Source organism: Hyperolius riggenbachi, chromosome 3 (genome assembly GCF_040937935.1).
Source record: "Hyperolius riggenbachi isolate aHypRig1 chromosome 3, aHypRig1.pri, whole genome shotgun sequence".
Taxonomy (NCBI): domain Eukaryota; kingdom Metazoa; phylum Chordata; class Amphibia; order Anura; family Hyperoliidae; genus Hyperolius; species Hyperolius riggenbachi.
Window position 1 is genome coordinate 12,088,597 of NC_090648.1, and position 12,170 is coordinate 12,100,766.

Below are 12,170 nucleotides of genomic sequence, written 5' to 3' on the forward strand. Positions count from 1 at the left end.
AACAGCACAACATATGTTCTACTACACATCAATATATAATAATAAAGAGTATACACTGATAATGGTCACTCTGCACTGTATAATAATACTGAGTATACACTGATAATGGTTACACTGCACTGTATAATAATACCAAGTATACATTGATAATGGTCACTCTGCACTGTATAATAATACTGAGTATACACTGATAATGGTCACTCTGCACTGTATAATAATACTGAGTATACACTGATAATGGTCACACTGCGCTGTATAATAATACTGAGTATATGCTGATAATGGTCACACTGCACTGTATAATAATACAGAGTATACACTGATAATGGTCACTCTGCACTGTATAATAATACTGAGTATACACTGATAATGGTTACACTGCACTGTATAATAATACTGAGTATACACTGATAATGGTCACCTGCACTGTATAATAATACCGAGTATACACTGATAATGGCCACCTGCACTGTATAATAATAAAGAGTATACACTGATAATGGTCACTCTGCACTGTATAATAATACTGAGTATTCACTGATAATGGTCACACTGCACTGTATAATAATACTGAGCATACGCTGATAATGGTCACACTGCACTGTATAATAATACAGAGTATACACTAATAATGGTCACATCGCACTGTATAATAATACAGAGTATACACTAATAATGGTCACTCTGCACTGTATAATAATACCGAGTAAGTATACACTGATAATGGTCACACTGCACTGTATAATAATACAGAGTTGCGTAATATGTCGGCGCTATATAAATACTAAATAATAATAATAATAATACACTGATAATGGTCACACTGCACTGTATAATAATACCGAGTATACACTAATAATGGTCACACTGCACTGTATAATAATACTGAGTATACACTAATAACGGTCACATGCACTGTATAATAATACAGAGTATAGGCTGATAATGGTCACACTGCACTGTATAATAATACTGAGTATACACTGATAATGGTCACTAGAGATGTCCCGAACGGTTCACCGGCGAACGGTTCCAGGCGAACTTCGGGTGGTTCGCGTTCGCCTGCAAAGGCGAAGTTTCCTGGAAGTTCGATTCGCCCCATAATGCTCTATTGAGCAGAACTTTGACCCTCTACATCACAGTCAGCAGGCACATTGTTGCCAATCAGACTGCTCTCACTCCTGGAGCCCCCCCCCCCTTATAAAAGGCAAGGTCCTTGTGCCATTTTACTCACTAGTCTGCCTGCACTAATTAGTTAAGGGACAGCTGCTGACAGACTCTGCTAGGGAGAGTTTAGTTAGGCTCTTATAGGCTTGTTCCTAGCTAATTGTTATTACTTTCCTCACTCCCTTCTCCCGGAGGGTCTCATCTTCCAGGGAATTGTAGAATTCAAAAGCCAGCTTATATACCTTGGCAAGGAATTGACCCCAGGTCTGAGTGCTTGGGAGTCAGCTCTCTTAACCGCTATACTACCACCAGCACTACATGCTGAAGGCAGCCTAGCATGTACCATTATGATCTATCCTAGAGAAAAATGAGCTTGCTTAAAGATTTGTAGGCTTTTAAAAGCCAGCTTACATACCTTGGCCGGGAATTGAACCCAGGTCTGAGTGCTTGGTAGTCAGCTCTCTAAACCGCTATACCACCACCAGCACTACATGCTGAAAGCAGCCTAGCATGTACCATTATGATCTATCCTAGAGAAAAATGAGCTTGCTTAAAGATTTGTAGGCTTGGCCGGGAATTGAACCCAGGTCTGAGTGCTTGGTAGTCAGCTCTCTTAACCACTATACCACCACCAGCACTACATGCTGAAGGCAGCCTAGCATGTACCATTATGATATATCCAAGAGAAAAATGAGCTTGCTTAAGGATGTGTAGTATGTCAAAAGCAAACTCACATTGGCCAGGAATAGAACACAGTCTCTGTGGCACAATTGGTTAGCGCGTTTGGCTGTTAACTAAAAGGTTGGTGGTTCAACCCCACCCAGGCATGGCCTTGCCTTTTGTGTTCAACAGTTGTCCGAAGAGAACCCCAGATAGCCAGGTAGATTCATCTCTCTCTCTCTCTCTCTAGTAGGGATGGTCACCGCTTTCCGCGGAATTGTATTTTCCGCAATTTTGGGCGGAAATTGGTCATTCCATTCCGTTTGGCCGGAACGGAATTGCTTTTTCAATCCGGCAGAATTCCGAAATTGCCTGTGAAATTCTGCTGGTATCCGTTGATGCCATTGAAGTAAATTTTCAGCTTAAAACCATCAAGTCCTAGAGAGAGAGAGAGCAAGCTTATTTTTCTCTTGGGTATATCACAATGGTACATGATAGGCTGGCTTCAGCATGTAGTGTTGGTGGTGGTATAGCGGTTTAGAGAGCTGACTACCAAGCACTCAGACCTGGGTTCAATTCCCGGCCAAGGTATGTAAGCTGGCTTTTAAAAGCCTACAAATCTTTAAGCAAGCTCATTTTTCTCTAGGATAGATCATAATGGTACATGCTAGGCTGCCTTCAGCATGTAGTGCTGGTGGTGGTATAGCCGTTAAGAGAGCTGACTACCAAGCACTCAGACCTGGGTTCAATTCCCGGCCAAGGTATGTAAGCTGGCTTTTGAAATTCTACAATTCCCTGGAAGATGAGACCCTCCTCCCTCCGGGAAGAGGGAGGAGGTGAGGAGTGAGGGATACACTGCCTGATGTTGTAAAGTAGTGTAGGCCTGTAATTGAACAATGAATGAGATTTGTGACCTTAAAATAGGGGTTTATGTGAAATCTGGATTTTTTTTCCTGGGACTTATGATGTGCATTTCACTCAATCATGTCTTCCTAATAATACAGAGTATACACTGATAATAGTTACACCGCACTGTACAATAATACCGAGTATACACTGATAATGTCCACACCGCACTGTATAATAATACACAGTATACACTAATAATGGTCACACTGCACTATATAATAATACTGAGAATACACTGATAATGGCCACACTGCACTGTATAATAATACACAGTATACACTGATAATGGTCACACCGCACTGTACAATAATACCGAGTATACACTGATAATGTCCACACCGCACTGTATAATAATACACAGTATACACTAATATTGGTCACACTGCACTATATAATAATACTGAGAATACACTGATAATGGCCACACTGCACTGTATAATAATACACAGTATACACTGATAATGGTCACACTGCACTGTATAATAATACAGAGTATACAGTGGTAATGGTTACACCGCACTGTATAATAATACAGAGTATACAGTGGTAATGGTTACACCGCACTGTATAATAATACAGAGTATACACTGATAATGGTCACACTGCACTGTATAATAATACACAGTATACACTAATAATGGTCACACTGCACTGTATAATAATACTTAGTAATCAACCCAATGATAAAAAGAGTGGCACTCAATTGAATGGGATAAGGGTGCCCAAGCCTCAAAGGATCCTCACACCTTTGGATCCAAATCAGGTATACACAAGGAGATGAAGGCTGGCACGTCCAGAAGTAAAAAAAAAGCTCTTTTATTGTAACATCAAGTTAAAATCTGTGGTAATACAGCGACAGCCCGCTGTTTCAGGACTCCAGCCTTTCCTCAAGCTGTTTCAACCACACATAAGGAATCAAGTGTCGTCATATTTATACTGACCACCCTCAATCACATCCAATCATTTTGAATTACAAGCAGCCAATCCGTTTACCTGTACAGACTGGTGGACCTGATAGAAGACTGCATCCCTTTCCCAAGGAAACACACACTTTTTCCTTGGGAGTATACACTGATAATGGTCACACTGCACTGTATAATAATACTGAGTATACACTGATAATGGCCACACTGCACTGTATATTAATACAGAGTATACGCTGATAATGGTCACACTGCACTGTATAATAATACAGAGTATACGCTGACAATGATCACACTGCACTGTATAATAATACACAGTATACACTGATAATGGTCACACCGCACTGTATAATAATATACAGTATACACTAATAATGGTCACACTGCACTGTATAATAATACAGAGTATACACTGATAATGGTCATACCGCACTGTATAATAATACAGAGTATACACTGATAATGGTCACACCGCACTGTATAATAATACAGAGTATACACTGATAATGGTCACACCGCACTGTATAATAATACTGAGTATACACTGATAATGGTCACACTGCGCTATATAATAATACAGAGTATACACTGATAATGGTCACACCGCACTGTATAATAATACAGAGTATACACTGATAATGGTCACACCGCACTGTATAATAATACTGAGTATACACTGATAATGGCCACTCTGCACTGTATAATAATACACAGTATACACTAATAATGGTCACACTGCACTGTATAATAATACTGAGTATATACTGATAATGGTCACACTGCACTGTTTAATAATACTGAGTATACACTGATGATGGTCACACTGCACTGTATAATAATAGAGAGTATACACTGATAATGGCCACACTGCACTGTATAATAATACCGAGTATACACTAATAATGGTCACACTGCACTGTATAATAATACCGAGTATACACTAATAATGGTCACACTGCACTGTATAATAATACCGAGTATACACTGATAATGGTCACACTGCACTGTATAATAATACACAGTATACACTGATAATGGTCACACCACACTGTATAATAATACACAGTATACACTGATAATGGTCACACCGCACTGTATAATAATACCGAGTATACACTGACAATGATCACACTGCACTGTATAATAATACCGAGTATACACTAATAATGGTCACACTGCACTGTATAATAATACCGAGTATACACTAATAATGGTCACACTGCGCTGTATAATAATACTGAGTATACACTGATAATGGTCACACTGCACTGTATAATAATACAGAGTATACACTGATAATGGTCACACTGCACTGTATAATAATACAGAGTATACACTGATAATGGTCACGCTGCACTGTATAATAATACAGAGTATACACTGATAATGGCCACACTGCACTGTATAATAATACTGAGTATACACTGATAATGGTCACACTGCACTGTATAATAATACAGAGTATACACTGATAATGGTCACACTGCACTGTATAATAATACACAGTATACACTGATAATGGTCACACCGCACTGTATAATAATACCGAGTATACACTGACAATGATCACACTGCACTGTATAATAATACCGAGTATACACTAATAATGGTCACACTGCACTTTATAATAATACCGAGTATACACTAATAATGGTCACACTGCGCTGTATAATAATACTGAGTATACACTGATAATGGTCACACTGCACTGTATAATAATACAGAGTATACACTGATAATGGTCACACTGCACTGTATAATAATACAGAGTATACACTGATAATGGTCACGCTGCACTGTATAATAATACAGAGTATACACTGATAATGGCCACACCGCCCTGTATAATAATACTGAGTATACACTGATAATGGTCACACTGCACTGTATAATAATACACAGTATACACTGATAATGGTCACACCACACTGTATAATAATACACAGTATACACTGATACTGGTCACACTGCACTGTATAATAATACAGAGTATACACTGATAATGGTCACACCGCACTGTATAATAATACTGAGTATACACTGATAATGGCCACACTGCACTGTATAATAATACTGAGTATACACTGATAATGGCCACACTGCACTGTATAATAATACACAGTATACACTGATAATGGCCACACTGCACTGTATAATAATACACAGTATACACTGATAATGGTCACACTGCACTGTATAATAATACAGAGTATACACTGATAATGGTCACACTGCACTGTATAATAATAGAGAGTATACACTAATAATGGTCACACTGCACTGTATAATAATACCGAGTATACACTAATAATGGTCACACTGCACTGTATAATAATACAGAGTATACACTAATAATGGTCACACTGCACTGTATAATAATACCTAGTATACACTGATACTGCTCACACTGCACTGTATAATAATACACAGTATACACTGATAATGGTCACACCGCACTGTATAATAATACACAGTATACACTGTTAATGGTCACACCGCACTGTATAATAATATACAGTATACACTAATAATGGTCACACTGCACTGTATAATAATACTGAGTATACACTGATAATTGTCACACTGCACTGTATAATAATACTGAGTATACACTGATAATGGTCACACTGCACTGTATAATAATACTGAGTATACACTGATAATGGTCACACCGCACTGTATAATAATACCGAGTATACACTGATACTGGTCACACTGCACTGTATAATAATACCAAGTATACACTGATAATGGTCACACCGCACTGTATAATAATACCGAGTATACACTGATAATGGTCACACTGCACTGTATAATAATACCAAGTATACACTGATAATGATCACACTGCACTGTATAATAATACCAAGTATACACTGATAATGGTCACACCGCACTGTATAATAATACCGAGTATACACTGATAATGGTCACACTGCACTGTATAATAATACTGAGTATACACTAATAATGGTCACACTGCACTGTATAATAATACCGAGTATACACTAATAATGGTCACACTGCGCTATATAATAATACAGAGTATACACTGATAATGGTCACACTGCACTGTATAATAATGCTGAGTATACGTTGATAATGGTCACACTGCACTGTATAATAATACAGAGTATACACTGATAATGGCCACACTGCACTGTATAATAATACCGAGCATACACTAATAATGGTCACACTGCGCTATATAATAATACAGAGTATACACTGATAATGGTCACACTGCACTGTATAATAATGCTGAGTATACGTTGATAATGGTCACACTGCACTGTATAATAATACAGAGTATACACTGATAATGGTCACACTGCACTGTATAATAATGCTGAGTATACGTTGATAATGGTCACACTGCACTGTATAATAATGCTGAGTATACACTGATAATGGTCACACTGCACTGTATAATAATACCGAGTATACACTAATAATGGTCACACTTCGCTATATAATAATACTAAGTATACACTAATAATGGTCACACTGCGCTATATAATAATACAGAGTATACACTGACAATGGTCACACAGCACTGTATAATAATGCTGAGTATACACTGATAATGGTCACACTGCACTGTATAATAATACTGAGTATACACTGATAATGGTCACACTGCACTGTATAATAATACTGAGTATACACTGATAATGGTCACACTGCACTGTATAATAATGCTGAGTATACACTGATAATGGTCACACTGCACTGTATAATAATACTGAGTATACACTGATAATGGTCACACTGCACTGTATAATAATGCTGAGTATACACTGATAATGGTCACACTGCACTGTATAATAATACTGAGTATACACTGATAATGGTCACACCGCACTGTATAATAATACTGAGTATACACTGATAATGGTCACACTGCACTGTATAATAATACAGAGTACACACTGACAATGATCACACTGCACTGTATAATAATACTGAGTATACACTGATAATGATCACACTGCACTGTATAATAATACTGAGTATACACTGATAATGATCACACTGCACTGTATAATAATACTGAGTATACACTGATAATGGTCACACTGCACTGTATAATAATACTGAGTATACACTGATAATGGTCACACTGCACTGTATAATAATACAGAGTATACACTGACAATGATCACACTGCACTGTATAATAATACACAGTATACACTGATAATGGTCACACTGCACTGTATAATAATACAGAGTATACACTGATAATGGTCACACTGCACTGTATAATAATACACAGTATACACTGATAATGGTCACACCGCACTGTATAATAATACACAGTATACACTGATAATGGTCACACCGCACTGTATAATAATACCGAGTATACACTGATACTGGTCACACTACACTGTATAATAATACTGAGTATACACTGATAATGGTCACACTGCACTGTATAATAATACTGAGTATACACTGATAATGGTCACACTGCACTGTATAATAATACAGAGTATACACTGATAATGGTCACACTGCACTGTATAATAATACAGAGTATACACTGATAATGGTCACACTGCACTGTATAATAATACCGAGTATACACTGATAATGGTCACACTGCACTGTATAATAATACTGAGTATACACTAATAATGGTCACACTGCACTGTATAATAATACAGAGTATACACTAATAATGGTCACACTGCACTGTATAATAATACCTAGTATACACTGATACTGCTCACACTGCACTGTATAATAATGCTGAGTATACGTTGATAATGGTCACACAGCACTGTATAATAATGCTGAGTATACGTTGATAATGGTCACACTGCACTGTATAATAATGCTGAGTATACACTGATAATGGCCACACTGCACTGTATAATAATACCGAGTATACACTAATAATGGTCACACTGCGCTATATAATAATACTAAGTATACACTGATAATGGTCACACTGCACTGTATAATAATACAGAGTATACACTGATAATGATCACACTGCACTGTATAATAATACAGAGTATACACTAATAATGGTCACACTGCGCTATATAATAATACTAAGTATACACTGATAATGGTCACACTGCACTGTATAATAATACTGAGTATACACTAATAATGGTCACACTGCGCTATATAATAATACTAAGTATACACTGATAATGGTCACACTGCACTGTATAATAATACAGAGTATACAGTGGTAATGGTCACACTGCACTGTATAATAATACAGAGTATACAGTGGTAATGGTCACATCGCACTGTATAATAATACAGAGTATACACTGATAATGATCACACTGCACTGTATAATAATACTGAGTATACACTAATAATGGTCACACTGCGCTATATAATAATACTAAGTATACACTGATAATGGTCACACTGCACTGTATAATAATACAGAGTATACAGTGGTAATGGTCACACTGCACTGTATAATAATACAGAGTATACAGTGGTAATGGTCACATCGCACTGTATAATAATACAGAGTATACACTGATAATGGTCACAGTGCACTGTATAATAATACTCAGGAGTATACGCTGATAATGTTCACACTGCACTGTATAATAATACTGAGTATCAGGGGCGTAACAAAAGACCCTGCAAGGGATGCCTCTGCAGGAGGGCCCAGAAGCCACAAGGGGGCCGTGGGGGGAAAAGTTTGAGAGGCTGACAGCTAAGGGCATGGAGTGAAAAAACGTATTCTGCTCTCGCACCATTGTTATATTGACTTCATGTGTCCACCACACAGATAAGGACTCATAAACACTTTGGAATTTGTACACTGTCCCTGCTCCCTAGGGTTCGTAAAAAACATCTGTCTCACACTGCAGCTAAGTTCTGATGTCTCTATGTACAACCTAAAAAACAAAAGTCACATTTTGAAAACAAGTTGTAGACTTTCCCTTTTCTGAAATTACTTAAAAAGGATTCCTAGATTCTTATCACGTACAGGGCTAATGCCCCTATGGCCTCTAATTACTTTTTCAACACAATGGAGTGGAGAATGATGTCTTACTGCTGCTGCTTCATTGAGAGCTTGTTGTCTCAATGAAGTCCAAGATCCCGTAATAACAGTATCAATCAGTGACATTCTGAATGTTTTGCCAAAGTGACAGTGAATGTATGTACTGGGAGCAGAGCTGCAACGAGGGACTTGTCAGCTGCAAGGGGCTGGAGGAAGCCCAGGGTAAGTAGATCTGGGGGTAGCATAGATTGCCTGATGTTTCCTTTAAGTCTAGATGTTTTTATCTGCATGGGGAAAACACATTGGTCCTCAGTTTTCCTGTGCAGAAAGCGAGGGGGGTGGGGGGCCCCATCCAAAGTTTCGTGGGGGGGCATCCAAAGTTTCGCAGGGGGGCCCAGTGATGTCTAGTTACGCCCCTGCTGAGTATACACTGATAATGGTCACACTGCACTGTATAATAATACTGAGTATACTTATACGCCTGCGTAAGTACACTCCGGACAATGTGGATTTGATTGACAGCAGTGTACCGGAGGGGACCCCGGGGCGGTGGCCGAGAGCAGAGCTGCGGCGTGGGACATGTCGGCTGCCAGGGGCTGGAGGAAGCCACAGGTAAGTAGAGCTTTTTTTTACGCAGCCTGGACATTCCCTTTAAATTCAGGACAAAATGAGGCTCAGAGGTGAATGTGGCCTGCATGTGCCTGTATGACCTCCCTACAATGCCTGGGCATGCTCCTGGTGAGGTGGCGGATGGTCTCCTGAGGGATCTCCTCCCAGACTTGGACTAAAGCATCCACCAACTCCTGGACAGTCTGTGGTGCAATGTGGTGTTGGTGGATGGAGCGAGACATGATGTCCCAGATGTGCTCAGTTGGATTCAGGTCTGGGGAATAGGCGGGGCCAGTCCATAGCATCCAATGCCTTCATCTTACAGGAACTGCTGACACACTCCAGCCACATGAGGTCTAGCATTGTCTTGCATTAGGAGGAACCAGGGCCAACCACACCAGCACTTGGTCTCACGAGAGGTCTGAGGATCTCATCTCGGTACCTAATGGCAGTCAGGCTACCTCTGGCGAGCACATGGAGGGCTGTGCAACCCCCCAAAGATATGCCAACCCACACCATGCCTGACCCACTGCCTTCATGTTGAAGCCTTTGTGGCCTTTCTGAAAAGGTGTGTTTATACTGACAGATCATGTGACTCTTAGATTGCACACAGGTGGACTAAGCATGTGACTTTTGAAGGTAATTGGTTGCACCAGGACTTTTAGGCCCCAATCACATCTGAGCGATTAGCAGGTGATTCGTGCGCACATCTCCGCTTGAATGACAGAGCTCCGCTCCGTTATCAGTCTAACAGCAGCGATTGTTGCTAGGAGACTGTTAGACAGCTAAACGGTCGTCTATTTACATTGTACAGCGCAGCGATCTATTGCAGCTCTGTACTGGGGACAGCCGTGACACTCGGCTGTCCCCTGGAGAGGCCTAGAGAGCTGATCGCTGTGATTGGCTTTCAGGGGAGGGAAAATTTAATAAAAAAATAGGCATTTTTATTAATAAATAAATAAGAAATAAATAAATTAAAATAAAACACCTGTGTGCAGCAGCAATCAGAGCCCACCAACTGAAAGCTCTGTTGGCGTGTGCTGTGTTGACACTGCATCATCATCAACAACAGTCACAATGGTAAGCATAGGTTAGCCAGGGATAGTTACCTCAGTATAGGTTAGCCACGTATATGTGCCACAGTATAGGTGCCATGGCTGTGGAGTTGGAGCCATTCTGGGTACCCAGAGTCTGTGGTTTCATAAATTGAGTCATCAGATGATTTTTTTTTACCGATTTGTCAGCCCTGAAAGGTGCCGCAGTATAGGTAGTCAGGTATAAATGTCCATAGTATAGTGTGGCCAGCTATAGGTGGAACAGTATAGGTTAGCCAGGAATAATTGTCCCCAGTATTAGGCAGCTGTAGTGGCTCCTCCCCTCCTGTTTCATTGCTTCCAGAAAACCCTCCCTCCCCCCAGCCAGCCGATGACGCGATCGGCTGTCATAGTCTTCAGCCTATGAGAGCCGATCGCTCTCCTGTGTGCTAGGGGGCAGCCATGTCACACGGCTGTCCCCAGTACAGCACTGCTGTATATCGCAGCACTGTACTCTGTAGAAAGACAGCAGTTTCGCTAACAGTCTTCCAAACGGCGATTGACGCTCGGAGACTGAAGGCAGGGCAGAGCTCCGCCCTCCAAGGAGATGCGTGCAAAGCCTGCGCACAATCTCCTGCAGTAGCTGGCCCCCGGACTTGCCGCCAAATTGGCATTAGGCAGTCCTGGGGCTGCCGCCATGGTCACGCCCATCGGCGTGACGTGGTCATTAGGTAGCTAATAAGCTAGTCTTCTGAGTACTAAGCAGAGCTTTATATCTCCTAGGGCAGCGGTGGCGAACCTATGGCACACGTGCCGGGCCCGGCACGTCTAGCCTAATTTGCTGGCACGCCACCGCTGCTTATGAACTGGCCGCAGC